The 21,271-nt window shown below is 37.9% G+C and overlaps 2 long non-coding RNA genes across 2 annotated transcripts; one reads left to right on the plus strand and one right to left on the minus strand.

Annotated features, from left to right (window-relative positions):
- Positions 1-553: 553 nt before the first annotated feature.
- LOC121820230 (uncharacterized) lies at positions 554-9,847 on the minus strand. Its single transcript, XR_006060716.2, has 4 exons — positions 9,757-9,847; positions 8,527-8,617; positions 3,371-3,581; positions 554-1,716 (listed from the first exon to the last, which is right to left on the minus strand). It is a non-coding gene; the product is annotated as an uncharacterized LOC121820230 (long non-coding RNA).
- LOC132660232 (uncharacterized) lies at positions 4,896-16,854 on the plus strand. Its single transcript, XR_009601607.1, has 2 exons — positions 4,896-5,004; positions 9,770-16,854. It is a non-coding gene; the product is annotated as an uncharacterized LOC132660232 (long non-coding RNA).
- Positions 16,855-21,271: the final 4,417 nt, after the last annotated feature.

The raw sequence follows: 21,271 nt of genomic DNA on the forward strand, positions 1-21,271 counted from the left end.
CTTCGCAACCCCATGGACGGTAGCCTACCAGGCTTTTTCAACCATGGGATTTTCCAGGCAAGAGTACTGGAGTGGGATGCCATCGCCTTCTGCAAGTGTATGACTGGCATAGTGTTAAAGCAAATACAGTTTTCAGAGACTAAGGAAGGAAAAATGAATCCTGCACTTGAAGCTCACAGAGGTGAGAGACATAAAACGTTAAGATGAGGAAAGAAGGGGAGAAAAAAAAAGATGAAAACATATACATATCCCTGATGGTCTCATACTTCTTGGTTCTAATTCTTCAGGAAGTTTATGACAATTCATTTTTTCTGGTGTTGTTCTTTGAATCATTTTGATGAAACACCTTATTTTGCATAAGTTAGTTACAAGTAAGTTACTCTTTAAAAAAAAAATTGCTTGACCCAAATGCCCTCAGAAAAATTCTAAAATGAGACAGATCTGTAGCTTTATGTTCTCCACAAAATGTAAAAAGATGTTTCATTTGTGCAATACAAGTAAGGCAATTTCATGGAAGCATGTTAGTTAACAAGTAAAGGTAATGAAGATAACATTTAAATTGTGTAAAATTAATTTATTTGAATAGGAATTTAGAAGTTTCCTAGAAATCATAGAATATGATTGTTTTGATTCTGTTTCAAAAGAGTTTTAAAGAAGATTTGAACCGATCTCAATTTCCACAAAAATATTAGCTTGGTGCAAACATAATTGTGGTTTCGGACTGTGACATTTAAATCACTATAGTAGGCTCAAACACATCTTTATTAATCAAAACTGGAACCATTACAATCAACAGATTTTTGCCAATGAGAAATACGTTGGTTTATTCCTGTAGCATAAAAATCTGTGCTTCGGGATTTGGCGAATTCTTGGAAAGCATTTTCTGCTTCCTGCTGGTTGTGGAAGTGTATTCCCTGTCAAAAGTTGTCAAAATGCAAAGATGTGGTAATCAGTTGTAAAGAGGTCAGCTAAATATGGCAGATGAGGCAAAATTTTGTAGTCCAATTCATTCAATTTTTGAAGCGTCGGTTGTGCGATGTGCAGCCAGGCATTGTCGTGGGGAAGAACTGGGCCCTTTCTGTTGACTAATGAGGGCTGCAGGCATTGCAGTTTTGGGGTATCTCATTGATCTGCTGAGCATAATTCTCAGATGCAACGGTTTTGCCAGGATTCAGAAAGCATGATGCCTCTCTCTCATGTGAATTCTCTAGTTTGACATTCACATTGGTTAGAACTGAAGTATAAAGTACACTCAGAAAGTTGAAAGGATTTTTAATCTTTGATCCAAAATCTAATTGTAGATAAAGCACACAGAACAGAAAACTCTCTTGAGGCACTTACAATTAATGTTGCATAATTTGTTTTTCCCTTTATCGCACAGGTTACCAAAGCAGGTTATCTCCCAAATCATTTTAATGTTTCAAATTTCAAAATGTTCATCAAACTCTTGGGAATGAATGTAAGCACTCTTCACTAATTTTATTTAATAGTATAGTTTTATCATCAATATTAGCTTGAGAAATACATATTAAAATGTTTATTAAAATATGCCCACTAATTTAGTAGACTGTTATGATTATTGTGCATTGATTCTATTCCTCATTTATGTCCCAGATGAAATTCAAGGGAAAAATCTTTCATGGTCCTTTGGAATACCCTGTCAAATGTTTCATTTTTGCTCTGTGGTCAAGTGATGTTTCCAGTTTCCAACGCTACCTAGTGGGACAAGAGCATCAACATCTGGGTAAAAAGGTGGCACTATGACAGTGAAAACTCCCTCCACCCCACTTCAATCTGTTCTCTGCCTTATTCCAACCTGTTCTCAAGTCAGTTACATATATGTCAGTTCTCCGCGGGGTATGCCCTTTCACATTTCTTTTACAGTTATCAGCTAAGAAACAAATTTAAGGTGTAGTAAGACTGAAAGTAGGATTTAGTCCACTACATTATCAGTTAGACTTCTAACAACCATTACCATTAAATTATAACATTTCTTTGGGGTGAAAAAAAAAAACTAAAATACATGAAGAGATTTGAAAACCTAAATATATTTTACTAAATGACAAGTACCATTCTTAGAAAACTACATCTGTTGTATAATATTAATTCTTGAAACAATCCTTAAAAGGTAAGTATTTATTATTCATAAAACTGAAATGAATTAGATTGGGAAATTTTCAAGTCATAAAGTCAGGATGACAGAGGGTTCCCAGAGCTGCCGTTGCTGCAGGGTACTTGATAGGAGCTGGAAACCACCATTAAGACAATTTTTTGATAAATAATTTACCATCTCAAGCTATCGGATTTTCTACTGCAGATATTATGATTAGCATTTGGAAAAGTTAGCAAGCTACTATTGGAATGGAGAATGCTTCATATATGATCTACTTGAGCAATGAAATTGAAAGTTGTTAATAAATAAAAAATAGAATAATAATGGTAATAAAATTAGTATCTAGAGTATGTTTACACAATTAAGTAGTTAATGTTCTACTATCCATTATCATAATGCTTAACTATTAGCATGTTAGAGAATAAAATATGAAGAAAATAAAACAGCAAAAATTATGTTTTAGAACAATGTGCTTTAAAAAGTTTAAATTAAAAATTTTTGAACTTATCATCGCAGCACTGTTTATCATAGCCAGGACATGGAAACAACCTAGATGTCCATCAGCAGATGAATGGATAAGAAAGCTGTGGTACATATACACAATGGAGTATTACTCAGCCGTTAAAAAGAATTCATTTGAATCAGTTCTGATGAGATGGATGAAACTGGAGCCGATTATACAGAGTGAAGTCAGCCAGAAAGAAAAACACCAATACAGTATACTAACACATATATATGGAATTTAGGAAGATGGCAATGACGACCCTGTATGCAAGACAGGGAAAGAGACACAGATGTGTATAACGGACTTTTGGACTCAGAGGGAGAGGGAGAGGGTGGGATGATTTGGGAGAATGACATTCTAACATGTATACTATCATATGAATTGAATCGCCAGTCTATGTCTGACGCAGGATGCAGCATGCTTGGGGCTGGTGCATGGGGATGACCCAGAAAGTTGTTATGGGGAGGGAGGTGGGAGGGGGGTTCATGTTTGGGAATGCATGTAAGAATTAAAGATTTTAAAATTTAAAAAATAAAAAACTAAAATTAAAAAAAAAAAAAAAATAAAAATAAAAATTTTTGAACTTAAAGATAATCAGGAGGAAAATTTATTCTTAACAATTCCTGGCATGTTATAGGAGCACAGTAAAATTCATTGCATATTGGTGAGTAATTGCATTTATAGAAGATTAGGTTAATGAGGTAATCTGTTGCAGGCTTTTCTTAACTAGTCTAGGGGCCAAGGACTCTTACCATTTTTATAAATCCCTGCGCGTCACCTTTGTGCAGGAAATACGCCTCGTTCCCTCTTGGCCCAAATTCATATTTTAGAACTGCATCACGATTGCCTTGCAATTGAACTTCATCTTTTGAAAGGAAGCCTGGTTGACACTAACGTTCACATTCTCCTCGTTCAGTTCTTTCTCAAGAAAACTGCTGGTTTTCAGCTGGAATTTTTGAGATTCTGAAAGAATTGTGAGTATGAGAGAGTACTTAACCAATAAGGAATCTATGAGTTGCAACTCAACATCTTCATTGTATTTTGAAAAACTGAAGGTCTTGGGCTTGTTCCACATCCAGAGTTTGACTTTCTAATTCCTTCTATGAAAATCAGTACTCTGGTTGTTACCTCTGTGAGAGTATCCTACTGTTTAATTTTATAAGGATAGATCACCTTCCTATATTCATATAACACTTTTAGGATCTTATACGTTTCAGGCTGTACTGGGTCCTGGAGGTTAAGACAACAACAGTCTGATAGCTTTCTTGTTAAGAGTTCACAATTTCAAGAGGAAAAGAGTATAATTAAATACAGTGGGCATGAAAAAGAAAAGCACAGGAATAGAGAGATTCACTGGTGAACTGGATACAAGATGAAGGACCTTCTAAGCCTGATGAGCACCTTAGTACCTTTATATTTTAGATAGATTGTATTTCCCTTTTAGTCAACGGCAGAGGTTGAGTGTGATGAAGTGACTAAAATACTAGGACCTTAGTTATCAATAAATAACATTTGTATAAGATAACTAATATAAAATCAAGATACACAAGAATAGGAAGAGATAAGAATATGTAGCCAAAAACAGCAGAAACTAACAGAAATAGAATGACAATATTACACATATTGCAATATCTGAAATAATTAAATGACTATGGCATTTAAGATATCAAAGATAAAATTTAAATTAAAATTTGACAGAAAACTGGAAACTATAAAAATAATACAGAAAATGTACAAGAGATCCCGACACATGAATAGAATGAAGAATTTGGTGAGATTTAGATTCTAGTCAAAAATATTGGGTTGGCCATCTTCCAAAATAATGTAGTTTCTTGTGAGACAAGAAGCAGAAATCATGGAAATACAACAATGAGAGAAGAGGGCAAACCAGACTCCATGTTGGGGAACTCTGGAAGGAAACGCAAAGGCCACACAGTGATGTACTTGCACCACATTCCAAGACAGCCGTGAGATGCTAAACTTCACCTCTTTCTCGTTGGGGCCAAAGTTGGGTGTTTCCATGCTATCATAATTTGCTACTAGTTCATAGTTCATATTCTCAAAATGTGGCCTGCCTAACTCATCCACGGCCTGGCCTCCTGACTGCAGCAGTTGTTTGCTGTTGCCTACGATTCAGCTGTCTCTTCTCTCTCAGCCAAAGGTCCTGGACTGTGTTCTGACAACAGTGCCCAAGCTCATTCCAGAAATGACCTTGACTGGCCAAAGCTCCCCATTGAAAGCCTTTCTCCTTTTCCAAGAGATTGCTCCAGGGCTGTCACATGACCCATTTTGGCACTGAAACACAGAGAAGCCTCCAGTCAGTTTTCCCAACACCATTTATGGAAGAGATAAGGCTTTCCTCTTTTATACTATCGGTTCCTTTGCTGTAAGTTAATTAACCTTATATCTGTGGGTTGTTTTTGAGCTGTATATTCTGTTCCATTGTTCTGTGTCTGTTTTTATGCTGATACACTGTTTTGTTCCTATAGCTTTCTAATATGGTTGGAATATAAGAAGTGTGATTTCTTCAGCTATGTTCTTCTTAAGATTTCTTAGGCTACCCAGTGTCTTTTGTGGTTCCATACAAATTTTAGAAGGATTATCTGTTCTATTTCTGTGAAAAATTGCCATTGGAACTTTAATAGGGATGCATGGAATCTGAGGGTAGCTTGGAGTATAAGATATTTTTGACTATTAACTCTTTCCGTTGATGAGCATGGATTATCTTTCCACTTCTTTGTGTCTTCTTTAATTTATCAGTATCATTGTTTTCAATGTATACAATCTTTCAACTCTGGTTCAATTCATTCTGAGACGTTTTATTCATTTTGCTGCCGCTGCTGCTAAGTCGCTTCAGTCGTGTCCGACTCTGTGCGACCCCATAGACGGCAGCCCACCAGGCTCCCTCGACCCCGGGATTCTCCAGGCAAGAGCACTGGAGTGGGTTGCCATTTCCTTCTCCAATGCATGAAAGTGAAAAGTGAAAGGGAAGTCGCTCAGTCGTGTCCGACTCTTAGCGACCCCATGGACTGCAGCCTACCAGGCTCCTCCATCCATGGAGGCAATTGCAAATGGGATTGTTTTCTTAGTTTCTCTTTCTGATAGGTTGTTATTAGTGTTAACAGTAGTGCTATTAGTTGTAATTAGAAAAGCAGCACATTTTTATATCTAGATTTTGTATCTGACTTTACTAAATCACTGAGTAAATAACATTGACCAAACTACCTCTGAGGGAACATTAGAAACCAGTTAAGAAAGTGCAGTCACCAAACAAACTCTCAACTGAGAAAAAAAAAAAGCTTAGTCATGATGGTAGGAAAATATGTAATAATTCTGTTCAGTTTGCCTCAACTTTCCCTAGAATAAGACTAACTAATGGGCAGAAGCTGCCAGATTCCCATTTCCTCACTTAGAATGGAAGGAGGAGAAAGGAAAATTGTTCAATAGTCTGAATAATTCACAAAAACTTGCTTTCCTCTTACATAATTGATACAAAAGAGTTGGAGTTTGATGAAAGCTGTGGCAGGTGCCAGAGTTTGAGGGAGCCACAGCTGGATTATAACCCCATGGGTATCGGGACCAGATATTTAGAGGCAGCTGAATACAGTAAAACACGTATAGTGCTGAGAAGAAGCAGGCAAGACACTCTGGGAAATTAAGAAATGTAACATTTAAAATGTATACATGGGAACTGGGGAAAATGAACATGCCCAGGTCTGGGAAGACACATGTTCACAAAGCACCCAAACCTTCTAATCACACTGGGCTGATTAGTGAATGCCTTCCTCTGGATGGAAGTGAAGTGAAAGTCACTCAGTTGTGTCCCGACTCTTGGTGACCCCATGGACTATACAGTCCATGGAATTCTCCAAGCCAGAATATTGGAATGGGAAGCCGTTCCCTTCTCCAGGGTATCTTCTCAACCCAGGGATCAAACCAAGGTCTCCCACATTGCAGGCAGATTCTTGACCAGTTGAACCACAGGGGAAGCCCTGGAGCCAGTTTACAAAGACTGAGAGATGTATTTCTTTTTTCAAATACCCAATTTTTAACAAAAATTCAAGAGTTATACAAAGAAACAGGAAAATTAGCCATAATACAAGGAACGAATTAATCTCCAGAAACCAACCCTGAAAAAACATTAAAAATAAATTTATTTGACTAAAATATCAAAACAAGCAAAATAATTATCTGAAATAAATCAACAAGATAAAGGAGAACAGAGATAGGAATAAATGTTATTAGGAAAATGGTTAACAAAATGAGAATATCAGCAAAGAGACAAAGCATTCATTTTTTAAAAAAAGAACCAAACAAATTATGTGCTTGAACTGATAAATTCATTAGACAGGTTCAATAGAAGACTTGAATAGTCAGAGAAAGAATCTGAAAATTTGAAGACCAGTCATTTGAAATTACAGAATGTGAGGAGTCAGAAGAAATAGAATGACAAAAAGTAAACACAACCTAAATGGACTTTGGGAATATTATCAAAGAGAATTAATATGCATAAATCTATTGCATGAATTTCAAAAATAGGAGAGAAAGAGAAAGGGGTAGAGAATGTATTTGAAGAAATAATGACTGAAATATCTCTAAATTTGAGGAAGGACAGGTCTACCTAAAGAAGAAGCTCAACAAACAAGTAGGAGAAACCCACAGAGACCACAGTACTACATATTATACTCAAATTGTTGAATGTCAAAGAATCTTGAGTAGCAAAACAATGTAACTTAAAGTATAGTTGCTTTGCGGGTCAGGAAGTGGGATGATGCATGAAAAATGCTGAAAGAGAAAAACTATCAACCAAGAATTCTGTGTGCACCAAAACTCTCCTTTTGAAATATTGAGAGAAATTAAGACAATCTGAGATAAGCAAAATTTTAAGATCTCCATTACCAACAAGATGCCCTTACAAGAAATGTTAAAGTGAGTCCTTTAAGTTGGAACAAAAAACCACAACACAGTAGCTCAAATCCTTACAAAAATACAATAAACTCCAGTAAAGGTAAACACATGGACAAATATAAAAAATCTGTATTTCTATCATTTTGACTCATAGTTCCACTTTATTCTTCTATGTGCTTTGCATAAGAAAAGCATAAGCATTATTACTAAAAGCGTCATAGAATTTAAGTCATAGATAAATGCCTGATTCCATGAAATGTAATAGCATACTTCTTAGCGAAAGAACCCATAATTTGTATAGTATTTTTATTAATATATTTTCCCTTATATACTTAAGAACAATTCTAATCAATTTCTCTATTTTTGAATAAAATGCAATATATTTAATTTCATGACTGAAGTCTTTCAATAAAATTTCATTTTAAATTGAAAAATAAATTAACTCACTTTAACAATTCAAGCAGTAAAACTGTATTAGTGAATCAACATATGAATCAGAGATCACAAAACAGTTACATTCAAATGCTTTTTGTTTGGTTTATGCAATGTTTTAAAACAGCATTGAATGGAAATCAAATGTAAGCATTATTGGTATCACAAGAAAGCCACATTTCAAGATTCTCATTTAAAAAAAAGAGAACAACTTGTAGAACAGGCCCACATTCTTCTCTCGCTAATTAGCCATATCTTAGTGGTTTCTAACTTCAGTGCATCCCTGTGCCCTTTCTTTCTTTTGAAACTGTGGGTGCTCCACACACTTGAGTTTGCCTTTGTTACTGCAGATGCTTACATGAAAAGGAATTGTAATTGATGTTCATGGACAGGGAGAAAAGAGAACTCAGGAACACCTGTAATGAAGGGAGGAGCACCAAATGAGGCTTTTGAGGAGCAATTAGGTACAGAGATAACTAGGAGAATGTGGTTCATGGAAACAAGGGTAAGAAAAGGTTTCCAAGAAATAATTTTAATAAAGAAAAAAAGAAAAGGCTTCCTCTCTTACCTTGCTCATCTCCTCTTGTATCACCATGTTGAAATATTGAAGTCATGCCCATGTTCATACCAGCCTCTGTGGGGATCAAACCGGAGGCTTCCTAACAGAGGAGAAATTAATAAGTAACAAAGTAAAGATGTTGCACCTATTAAAGAGTAATTGACAGCCTTTCTTTTCTGTTCTGGACTCTTCAGAATTACAAAGTTGCTACTACCACTAAACGTGTGTTCCCTTTGAAAAACAGTTCTCTGCAAAACAATGACATGATTTTAATAGAAATTTGCCTTCCCAAGGTACTCTGTCTGTAGGAAAGTGGGACTGTAGAAGGATCCCTAATATCTAAGGTAAACCTCTTCCTTTTCCTACTTTCTCTACCTGAAACCTGGAGGAGGACAAGGCAATCCACTCTAGTCAGTATTCTTGCCTGGAGAATCCCACTGACAGATGAGCCTGGCAGGCTACAGTCCATAGCGTCGCAAAGTCGGACACAACTCAAATGACTTAGCATACACTATCTGAAGATAAATTTTCATTTTTCTGTCTTGTTGTCTACTTTAAGATCCTTGGGTAGCAGCTACCTACAATGGGTCAGGAACAGAATGGAATCTTCCAAATGACCGAGAGCCCCAATTTCACCTTACAAAACTCTCTTGCCTCATTCTATCCTCCTCAGAGTTGTAATGAACATTCTACAGGTGCCTTATAAAGCCTACTCCAAACATTGGCTATTTTAGAACACATGCTTGGGGTCTAGTTAGATGAACTGATATATTACTCTTGATTCTCTTATGCTCTAGTCAAAATGGTTTCTTGAACAAAGTGCCTTCACAACCTTGACAATCCCCAAGTGGTCCTGCTGAAATTAGAAAAGGCACTGGGTGATAGATTAAGTGAACGGACAATAGTGACCACTTAGGGGCATTCTACTTTCTATGCATTTCCTGGTGGTTCAGACAGTAAAGAACCTGCCTGCAATGGAGAAGACCTGGGTTCGATCCCTCGGTTGTGAAGATGCTCTGAGAAGGGAATAGCAACCCATTCCAGTATTCTTGCCTAGAGAATTCCAGGGACAGAGGAGCCTGGCGGGCTGCAGTCTACGAGACTGCAAAGAGTAGAACACAGCTGAGCAACTAACACTCACTCATGATTACCATTCGCCTTCTCCCTAAATCTATTCCTTATATTTGAGAATTTGACTAAATAGCAACATAACATGTTTCTTGATAAATTTAGAGTTACCTTTTCTTTTCAGAAGTAATGCTCAAAATTCTCCAAGCCAGGCTTCAGTAATACGTGAACCGTGAACTTCCAGATGTTCAAGCTGGTTTTAGAAAAGGCAGAGGAACCAGAGATCAAATTGCCAACATCCGCTGAATCATTGAAAAAGCAAGAGAGTTCCAGAAAAACATCTATTTCTGCTTTATTGACTATGCCAAAGCCTTTGACTGTGTGGATCCCAATAAGCTGTGGAAAATTCTGAGAGAGATGGGAATACAGACCACCTGACCTGCCTCTTGAGAAACCTATATGCAGGTCAGGAAGCAACAGATAAAACTGGACATAGAACAACAGACTGGTTCCAAATAGGAAAAGGAGAACGTCAGTGCTGTATATTGTCACCCTGCTTATTTAACTTCTATGCAGAGTACATCATGAGAAACGCTGGGCTGGAAGAAGCACAAGCTGGAATCAAGATTACTGGGAGAAATATCAATAACCTCAGATATGCACATGACACCACCCTTATGGCAGAAAGTGAAGAGGAACTAAAAGCCTCTTGATGAAAGTGAAAGAGGAGACTGAAATAGTTGGCTTAAAGCTCAACATTCAGAAAACGAAGATCATGACATCTGGTCCCATCACTTCATGGGAAATAGATGGGGAAACAGTGGAAACAGTGTCGGACTTTATTTTTTTGGGCTCCAAAATCACTGCAGATGATAACTGCAGCCATGAAATTAAAAGATGCTTACTCCTTGGAAGAAAAGTGATGACCAACTTAGATAGCAGGTTGAAAAGCAGAGATATTACTTTGCCAACAAAGGTCCATCTAGTCAAGGCTATGGTTTTTCCTGTGGTCATGTATGGATGTGAGTTGGACTGTGAAGAAAGCTGAGTGCCAAAGAATTGATGCTTTTGAACTGCGGTGTTGGAGAGTCCCTGGACTGCAAGGAAATCCAACCAGTCCATTCTAAAGATCAGCCCTGAGATTTCTTTAGAAGGAATAATGCTAAAGCTGAAACTCCAGTACTTTGGCCACCTCATGCGAAGAGTTGACTGACTGGAAAAGACTCTGATGCTGGGAGGTATTGGGGGCAGGAGGAGAAGGGGACGACAGAGGATGAGATGGCTGGACGGCATCACTGACTCGATGGACGTGAGTTTGGGTGAACTCCAAGAGTTGGTGATGGACAGGGAGGCCTGGCGTGCTGCGATTCATGGGGTTGCAAAGAGTCGGACACGACTGAGTGACTGAACTGAACTTTCTTTTCAGAAACCTTTTCATCCAATGTTCTTTGTTATCTGAAGATTCAAATGTAGCTATCAAATTTGAAAAATGAAAAAGTGAGATCAAAACATCCTTAGGGTTTCTGTAGATATAAATAACCTGCAGAGGAAATAATGAAACAATTCTAACAATTCTTGGTTAGCCTTACAGGTTTGGATTTTAACACACTAAGTATTAGTCGCTCAGTCGTGTCCAACTTTTTGTAACCCCATGGACGGTAGCCTACCAGGCTCCTCTGTCCATGGGATTCTCTAGGCAAGAATACTGGAGTGGGTTGCTATTTTCTCCTCCAAGGGACCTTGGCAACCATTCATAAAGGAAATTTCATTACTGTGCATTAGAGGATATCCCACATTAACCTGTCATAGAAAACTGTCTTGAGGCTTTAAATTCTATACCAATTCTACACAGTATTTAATTACAGGAATGCAGAATAATTCATTTCATCAGCTTGCTACTCATGGACATGTAGGTTGTTCCCAGTATCTGCTATTTCAAAGACTGATGGAATAAATAACTTCATTTCCAAGACATTTTACATGTGCTATCACATAGGATTAATTTCTTAAAGTGAGGTTATTTATTTGTACATATGATTAACATCACAAATTACCTTGCAGAGATATTCAGTTTACTTTTGGTGAGTATTAAGTGATACTTGATACACAGTTAACACTGGACATGAGTGAAAAAAGGGAAAACTACTTAGTAGATGATTTTGGAATAAGTATCCATACAGAAAAAGAGAAAGGAAATGCATTTCTATCTCATTCCTTACACTAAAATGTGTTTACAGTTGGATTAATGATTTAAGTATGAAAGCAAAACTTTGACACCTAAGAAAATAAAGGATATATTTCTGAAAAAGTATGGGATAAAGATTTTTGATGTTTTGAAATCTAGATGTTATGGGCACAATTAGCTTTGTAAATATATATAATACCAGTTTAGGAAAAGACAGCTGATTAAACTGATGAGAAAACAAAAATGTGGTAGGATTATAAATAAATCTGATAGGATTATAAATACCTAACAGGATCATATACATATTTATAATATACTTTAATCAAATATTTTATTTTTCAGTTTATTTCTATTTTTAATCTACCTGATAACATAGCTAGACCACAAACTACAAAGAGGCTGGAAATTTATTTGACAAGACTAAACTTATTGTGATAAAATCAAATAATGATAAAATAATCATAGAAAATTAAAGTCTATTTTCTAAATAATTACACATAATTCCTGCACTCAAAAGCACTATGTTAAAACAAGTATTATAAGCAAGTAAAATTTATTCCAGGAATAAAATATCATTATTACTCAATTTTATTTCATTGCGGATTAAAGGGCAAGAAAAAGCATGACATCTTCAGAATTGCCCAAAAAGTCCTTTTATGTCATTAGATCTTTTCTGAAGAGAGCAAAAGCAAAAGAGAATGTAAAATTCCAATAAACCAAGAATAGAAAAAAATCTTCAACATCATGTTCCACAGAAAACAATTTCAAAACATACCAAAACACAAAGACAAGAAAAGGTACTAAAAATACTAGTATCAAGGACAAGAGAAGAACATTACAAATATACACGGGGGAAATGGGGAACATATTTCTGGGATGGGTGAATGATTTTTCACTTCAGTCAGGCAAATCAAATTATCAGCAGGGTTGTTGATCCGTCCGCAAATATAACCAGAAATAGGCACAAATGTAAACATAAAAGGGTGAAACTTGAACCAAATCCCAACTTGTTCACTTACTAGTTGAGGCCATGTACCTAGACTATTTTAAGTTTTAATTTCCTCATCTCTAAACTTGAGATAAGGACACTTATTTCACAAGGTTCTAGTAGCTAAGTATTTCTTGAAAGGCCTACAACATTATGTCAGCACTTTGCAAAGCTGTGTCAGCCTAGTGAGATTTTTCTCTTGTATTGGTTTGGTTTTTCCACCTCAAGAGGCTGCCTTACAAATACTGTGAACCAAGGGAAACAATCAATATGTTTGCTTACCTTCTGTTATCTCCCACGATTTCGACGAAAGGGTCGCAGAAAACCATAATAAGATTGGAAAACATGACATGGAAACACTACATTCCCAGATAGTGAAAAACAGACCGAAGGAAAAAGGAGAAACACTCCACCAAGAGAGCAGAGAAAAGCGTGGTTCTTCCCCGAAGAGTTCAGAGCAAACTGCAGGGAGAAGCAACCAGATTAAGGATCAGGTGTGGACATCGAGCCCTGGGACGGGGTAACTACTAACAACCTCAATTCCAGACAGCTGGTTGCGTGGGTGCTGCCTCTCCCGATTTCTAGGTTCTGTAGAGAAAAGCTTTAACTTGAATAAATCTTGAGAACCACTCTTTCAGAGAGTGGTTTGTCTAGGTAACCAGTGGGTTGTAAAACCCAAGGGAGAGAGAAGAGCTCAAGGAAACTCTGGACTTTGTTATCAGATGCTGGGGGAAAAAATACACATATAACAAAAATATCAAAGGCAACTACCCGGGAAAAAAAGGCAAGTGTTCTCCCTGGAGATAAGGAGCCTTTATTTTGGCATTTGAGGGGATTTGAAGCCTGGCTCCCTCTCTGTTCCAGGCTCACTCAAGCCTACCTCACAAAACTACCCCATTGGTCTTTCCAGTAAAAGAAAAGAATTTTTAGGAAAAAACTGCTACAAAGGTGGAGGAAAGGAAAAGCACTCAAGCCAGCTATAATGATCAACCTAATTCTTCATGGTAACAAATTATAAGGGGTGATCACTGAGTTTGTGAGGCAAATTAATAGAAAGTATTAAATATAAGACAACAGGCCCAAAATAGAGATTATGCTAAGCCACAAATAGCCAAAGCAAAACAAGCAGTTACAGTCTGACTCTCTAGGAAATGAAATCTTAAACCAGTCCGTCAGTCAGGAGTCACCTAATGAACACTAGCTAGGTAACCTGCCTGAGACACCCCAGTGGATCCCGTAATGGAAAGTAAATTTGTAATAACCAACCTGCCCTTTTTGCAAGGTACAACTTCCTTGTTCTCTCTCCTCTCTGCCTGTAAAAATCTCATTTTGTACATCTTTGGAGACTTTCTATCTGCTAGATTGGGTGCTGCCTGACTCAAACGGAATTTTGCTCAAACAAACTATTAAAAAAAATTTTAATGTAAACATAAAAGGAGCTACTCATTGTGGGGAAATAAACAACATGGTGCTCTCAGGCCCCATGTTCTGTAAACAAGGATTTTGCGTGGTTATGTAACAGTTGAGATCTGCGCACTGCAGATGCGTGTCCACCTTTGTTCTGTAAGAGTATATAAGCCCTACCTGAGCAGCCCCCTTTTGCTGTTGCCTGAGGAGAGTAAACGTGTCTGCAGCCCCAATGGCTCCTAGAGTTTTCTTCCAGCTTCCCTGCTCACACCTTGTCTTCCCTGGGTTCAACGAACAATGTGAGAAGCATGACACTCAAAATTTGGATAACTCTTCCATTGGTCTGTAAGTCACCCTATCGTTCTGACTTTTCTGCAGATTTTAACTACTAAAGTTTTTAAGTGTAAATATTGTACAGGAAAATAAAATGTGTTTTTAATTTAAGATGAAATGTACTCCAGAGAATAAAAGGAAAATTAATAAAAATAATAGTCGAGAGTAAGGCAGCCAAATGTGGTAGAGAAAGAAATCAAGGCCTTTTCCTTTATAGCAGCAAAATCCTGATAGAATAGACATTGCCAAATATTTCTAGTTCATACTAGCCTCAGGAAAGTTTTTGAAGTGGAAACTGAGGGGGAAATCTGTAAAATGCATAGAACGACATAGTGGGCTTCCCACAAGCCCCAGTGATAAAGAATCTGCCTGCAAAGCAGGAGACACAGGAGACACGGGTTCAGTCCTTGGGTTGGGAGGATGCCCTGGAGGAGGAAATGGCAGCTTACTCCAACATTCTTGCCTAGGAAATCCCATGGACAGAGGAGCCTGGCTCGCCACAGTCCATAAAGATTGCAAAGCTGAACATGACTGAACACCTGAGCATGTACACACACAGAACAGCCTGGTACGCTTGGTAGACAGGAGGATAGCCCGATGCAAGAGTGATAGCATAATGCCGTGTGGTATGGTGGAGTACTGCAGAGATAGCGCCTGGCCCTTCATTCCCCCATTAATCTATATATTTCAGCAATTCCAATCAATACCTAAAAATTACTGGGGGAATTAATATTTTAAAAATAATGTTGATAAGGATTTATCTTATCAGTTGTAAAACATAACAGTGAAGAACTGCCACATGGTTAAACATATACCCATTTTTGCATATATCCAAATCTCAGAGGGAGAAATTATGGAAATAGTGTTCAAAAATGAGATTGATAATACCTAGCACATCAGCAAAGATTGATAATTCTAATCAATGCTGAATACATGACTAAAAAGGCATTCTTATATGCTATGAGATGAAATATGTTGATATTCTATAGAAGGCAGTTGCAAGGGTTAATGGTCAGCTGCCTGCTACTCTGGCTAAGCCATGAGAAAATCACCACGGGAAAAGAATAAAAGCAAAATATAGCAATACAGCATAACCCAAATAAAAGTACATGGGGTTGATTAGTTGGGAGTCGCCATGCCCTGCTAAGCTAAGGAAAAACATAATGTGGACCTTGGAATGCCAGGTCAGCGCAAGTTCAGAACATTGCTTATGCACACACTAAGATGCTTTCCCAAGGCATATGCAGGTCTATGACCTCCAGCTCAGTGATGCTCAAAGATAGTTTAAAGTCATCAATAAATGGGAGACGTTACCAGGAACACAGGAGGCTGACTTCATCGTAGCACAACAGATACTTTCTGCTTGCCAAGACACTAAGTAAAAGTGATGTGGCTCTGGGGAACAGGGCTCTTGATCCAAGAAGTCTCGAGTTCCCCGGTCCCATCTTTAAAACTTTCATTCTGTCTCTAGTTTTTTTCCCAAAACTTTCTGTCGACCACTTTTGATCCCTACCTGCTGCACTGGCCGCAGCAGGCAACATAATGCTCTTTTGACCTGGTCAAAGGTTTGCCTAAAAGAGAATTTTTCAGTTTAAATTTTCCAAATATTTTCAGAATTGGTTTGATATAATGCCTACCAAGTCTTAAAATATTTGGAAAATTTAAACTGAAAAATTCTCCTTTAGGCAAACATTTGACTAGGTCAAAAGAGTGCAAACATCTTTAAGAATGTTTATGTGATGTATACATTTGCTACGACCTACCAGTCCATCAATATACATTCGATATTGCATGGCTATACAATATAATTCTACTAAACTATTAAAAAGGATAGAATTTTATGGCCTGACATGAAAGAACTTTTCCAATATTTTGTATAACTATTCAGCAAACAATGTATAACCTAATTTATTTATATGTTTATAGTTCCATATATATTTTAGATATATAGAATAATGAAAGGTATAGTAATCCTGAAGAAATGTGGATGCTGGGTGCTAGGGAGCAATATTTGAAAAAAGTATTTTTATTTATAAAAAGGACTATTAGCTATTTGTATGATGTATTTTAGCTTTTTTGTTCTTGAGGTCTTTTGGTGCTAAATAGCATGGCATGCAGGAAGCAAAGAGGCAGGACAATGGTCCCTTGGCATGGCGGTCTCTTGGCAGGGTCCAATTGGTGTAGATTGTATTCCAGGAAGGACACTGTCAAGTGTTTGCACATGTTCAGTCCTATTAAGATGTCCCCCAAAATAAATGTAGCTTAGCACCTGCTGGGCCTAGATGGTACCTGTAAAAGTAAATCATCCTGTTTTTAATTCTGACTTAATATTTAATAAAAGTTCACTAGGAATCCCATGTGTCTGTCTCAAAATTATTTGGAGTTTTTTCTTTTAATCCTTCTAATGACCTCCGTGAACTTGTTCAAAGTTTTTCTGTTTAGTTGTATTTTACAATAAAATTAGTAAGCATATTGTAAAATCAAAAGCTCTTAGTTCTTTCGCCACTCTGAAGCACTATGATTGTTTTGATTCCATGATAGCAGTGATTCATATTCATCTTTTGGCTCCTTCTCCATTCCCTGTAGTACAAATAAGGTCCTTTTTTAAAATTAAACAAAGTATTAAATTTCAAATTAGGCAGCAAAAGAGAGACACTAGGATATTTTGGGCTGGATGAAGTACAAGCTGGAATCAAGATTGCCAGGAGAAATATCAATAACCTCAGATATGCAGATGACACCACCCTTATGGCAGAAAGTGAAGAGGAACTAAAAAGCCTCTTGATGAAAGTGAAAGAGGAGAGTGAAAAAGTTGGCTTAAAGCTCCCAACATTCAGAAAACGAAGATCATGGCATCTGGTCCCATCACTTCATGGGAAATAGATGGGCAAACAGTGGAAACAGTGTCAGACTTTATTTTGGGGGGCTCCAAAATCATTGCAGATGGTGATTTCAGTCATGAAATTAAAAAACGCTTACTCCTTGGAAGGAAAGTTATGACCAACCTAGATAGCATATTCAAAAGCAGAGACATTACTTTGCCAACAAAGGTCCATCTAGTCAAGGCTATGGTTTTTCCAGTGGTCATGTATGGATATGAGTTGGACTGTGAAGAAAGCTGAGCACCAAAGAATTGATGCTTTTGAACTGTGGTGTTGGAGAAGACTCTTGAGAGTCCCGCAAGGAGATCCAACCAGTCCATTCTGAAGGAGATCAGCCCTGGGATTTCTTTGGAAGGACTGATGCTAAAGCGGAAACTCCAGTACTTTGGCCACCTCATGGGAAAAGTTGACTCATTGGAAAAGACTCTGATGCTGGGAGGGATTGTGGGCAGGAGAAGAAGGGGACAACAGAGGATGAGATGGCTGGATGGCATCACCGAATCGATGCACATGAGTTTGAGTGAACTCCAGGAGTTGGTGATGGACAGGGAGGCCTGGTGTGCTGCAATTCACGGGGTCGCAAAGAGTCGGACGTGACTGAATTGAACTGAACAGAGAATATTTTCATGAAACTCAGGAATTTTTTTTTCCTATTACGTAGATACCAGTGTATCTTTGAGGCACATTAACCACTCATACAGTGAAATGTAATAGAGAAAAAGCTCATGGCCTTTTCCTTTATAAGAGCAATTCCTAAATAGAAATGTTGCCCTCATACAGTTTCAAGATGTGCATGCGTGCTCAGATGCACAGTCGTGTCCAGCTCTTTGTGACCCTATGGACTATAGCTCACCAAACTCCTCTATGGGATTCTCCTGGCAATAATATTGGAGTAGGTTCCCTTTTCCTCCTCCAGGGGATCTTCCAAATCAGGGATCAAACCCCATCTCCTTACTTTTCCTGTATGGGCAGACAGGTTCTTTACCTGCTGAGCCACTGAGGAAATTTCAAGATACGGTATGATAATTATCGTGTTTTTGAAAATAAATTTTTTTTAATCAGGAATCTTAAAGAAATCAAAATAAGAAAGTCTAAATAAAAATGAAAAGCAAGCATTTTGATATATATGTCCAAAACACAAACTAGATAAGTATTTCTTTATTAGCTCTACCTAGAATATCTATTTTTGAGTGTTAGACAGATGAGGAAATCCCGGAAGTTGTAATAACATTGTTAGAACCAACATGTAGTTCCATTGTGTGTGTGTGTGCTCAGTCACTCAGTCGTGCCTGACTCTTTGTGGTCCCATGCACTGTAGCCCTCCAGGTTCCTCTGTCCATGGGATTCCCCAGGCAAGAATACTGGAGCAGGGTGCCGTTTCCTCCTCCAGGGGATCTTCCTGATCCAGGCATCGAACCCATGTCTCTTGTGTCTCCTGCATTTGCAGGCATATTCTTTACCACTGTGCCACCTGGGAAGCCCCAAAATTCCATTTTGTATTGTTGAAATTTCTGTGCACACCAAGGTTTCCCTGGTAGCTCAGATGGTAGAGTCTGCCTTCTGTGCAGGAGACTCAGTTTCGATTCCTGGGTTGGAAAGATCCCCTGGAGAAGGAAATGGCAATCCACTCCTGTATCCTTGTCAGGAAATTCCAGGGATGGAGGAGTCTGGCAGGCTACAGTCCACGGGGTCGCAAGGAGTCCGACATAACTGAGGGACTTCACTCATTACTCACATGTACACCAAGAAAATTAATTTGTTAGAAAGTTGCAAATATGGATTTGTCTAAATTACACAGGAAAAAACCTGTAATTTTTTTAATCCAATGTAACTCACTAACTCACTTGATTAATAAAGAGAGTCAAAGTTTAGAATTTTACAGAGTATAAGAGTAGAAAACCAGTTTCAGAGAGTCCCTGGGTTTCTGCACAAATGTTCCTGGTTATAGGTCCTACATCAGACTGGAAGAATCAGAATTTCGGCAGATTGTTATCAAAAATCTGCATTTTAGCAATCCAAACATTCACACTAAAAATTCAGAATCAAAATAATAAGTGATAAAGCATTGCCTTGGTTTTGATGAATGTTTTCTCTCGACCTCCAGAGAAGCCTTTGTGAAATGTTATTTGACACCCAGTTAAAATTTCAAAATAAGACCTTACTAACCTGCTAGGACTCATGCGAAGAGTTGACTCTTTGGAAAAGACCCTGATGCTGGGAGGAATTAGGGACAGGAGGAGAAGGGGACAACAGAGGATGAGATGGCTGGATGGCATCACCGACTCGATGCACATGAGTTTGGGTGAACTCCAGGAGTTGGTGATGGACAGGGAGGCCTGGCGTGCTGTAGATCATGGGGTTGCAAAGAGTCAGACACGACTGAGTGACTGAACTGACTGAACTGAACCTGCTAGAGGTTTCCTCACTGAAGCTGAAATCCAGGGAATCTCTACTCATGAGAACTGAGTTAGAATAGACTGGCTGATAAGCCATAAATTATCATTTCAATAGAGGTAAGTGAGAGTGGTTATCCGGGTCATGAAGATCTTTTTTGTATCGTTCTTCTGTATATTCTTGCCACCTCTTCATAATATCCTCTGCTTCTGTTAGGTCCATACCATTTCTGTCCTTTATTGTGCCCATCTTTATATGAAATGTTCCCTTGGTATCTGTAGTTTTCTTGAAGAGATCTCTAGTCTTTCCCATTCTTTTGCTTTACTCTATTTCTTTGCACTGATCACTGATTCCAGCTTTCTTATCTCCCCTTGCTATTCTTTGGAACTCTGCATTCAGATGGGTATATCTTTCCCTTTCTCCTTTGCCTTTTGCTTTTCTTCTTTTCTCAGCTATTTGTAAGACCTCCTCAGACAACCATTTTGCCTTTTTGCATTTCTTTTTCTTGGGAATGGTCTTTATCACTGCCTCCTGTACAATGTCACAAACCTCTGTCCATAGTTCTTCAGGCACTCTGTCCATCAAATGTAATCCCTTGAATCTATTTCTCACTTCCACTGTATAATCATAAGGGGCTTGACTTAGGTCATACCTGAATGGTCTAATGGTTTTCCTTACTTTCTTCAATATTAGTCTGAATTTTGCAATAAGGATCTCATGATCTGAGCCACAGTCAGTTCCCGGTCTTGGTTTTGCTGACTGTATCGAGCTTCTCCATCTTTGGCTGCAGAGAATATAAAATTATTAGACTAATAAATTCAGTAATGCTGCATAATACAAAATTAAAATACAGAAACCTATTGCATTTTTATATACTAATATTGAATAACCAAAAGAGAAGTTGAGAAAAGCAATCTCATTTGCAATTTCATCAAAAATAATAAAATAACTAAGAACAAATTTAACCAAGAAGGTAAAGAAAAACTGTACTCTGAAAACTGTAAGACATTCAGGGAAGACACTGAAGACAAGTGAAAAAAGGGAGCAATATACCATGCTCGTGGATTACAAGAATCAGTAGTTTTTAAATGTCCATACTGCCTAAAGCAATCTACAAACGCAATGCAATGCTTGTCAAACAACCAATGGTATTTTTCATAAAACTAGAACAGATAATCTTAAGATTTGCATGCAACAGCAAAAGTCCTCAAATAGCTAAAGCAATATTGAGAATTATAACATAACAGCAGGAATAACAGCAGGAATTATCACATCCCAGCTCATCTTTCCTGAACTCAACAATAATTTGAAATTTGTCTCAGATTTATCCTAACATATCTTTTGGACATTTCCTCATGGGAGAAGGCAATGGTACTCCACTCCAGTACTCTTGCCTGGAAAATCCCATGGACAGAGGAGCCTAGTAGGCTGCCATCTATGGGGTTGCACAGAATGCGACACGACTGAAGCGACTTAGCAGCAGCAGCAGTCATCATG

This window comes from Ovis aries, chromosome 8 (genome assembly GCF_016772045.2).
Source record: "Ovis aries strain OAR_USU_Benz2616 breed Rambouillet chromosome 8, ARS-UI_Ramb_v3.0, whole genome shotgun sequence".
In the NCBI taxonomy this organism is placed as follows: Eukaryota; Metazoa; Chordata; class Mammalia; order Artiodactyla; family Bovidae; genus Ovis; species Ovis aries.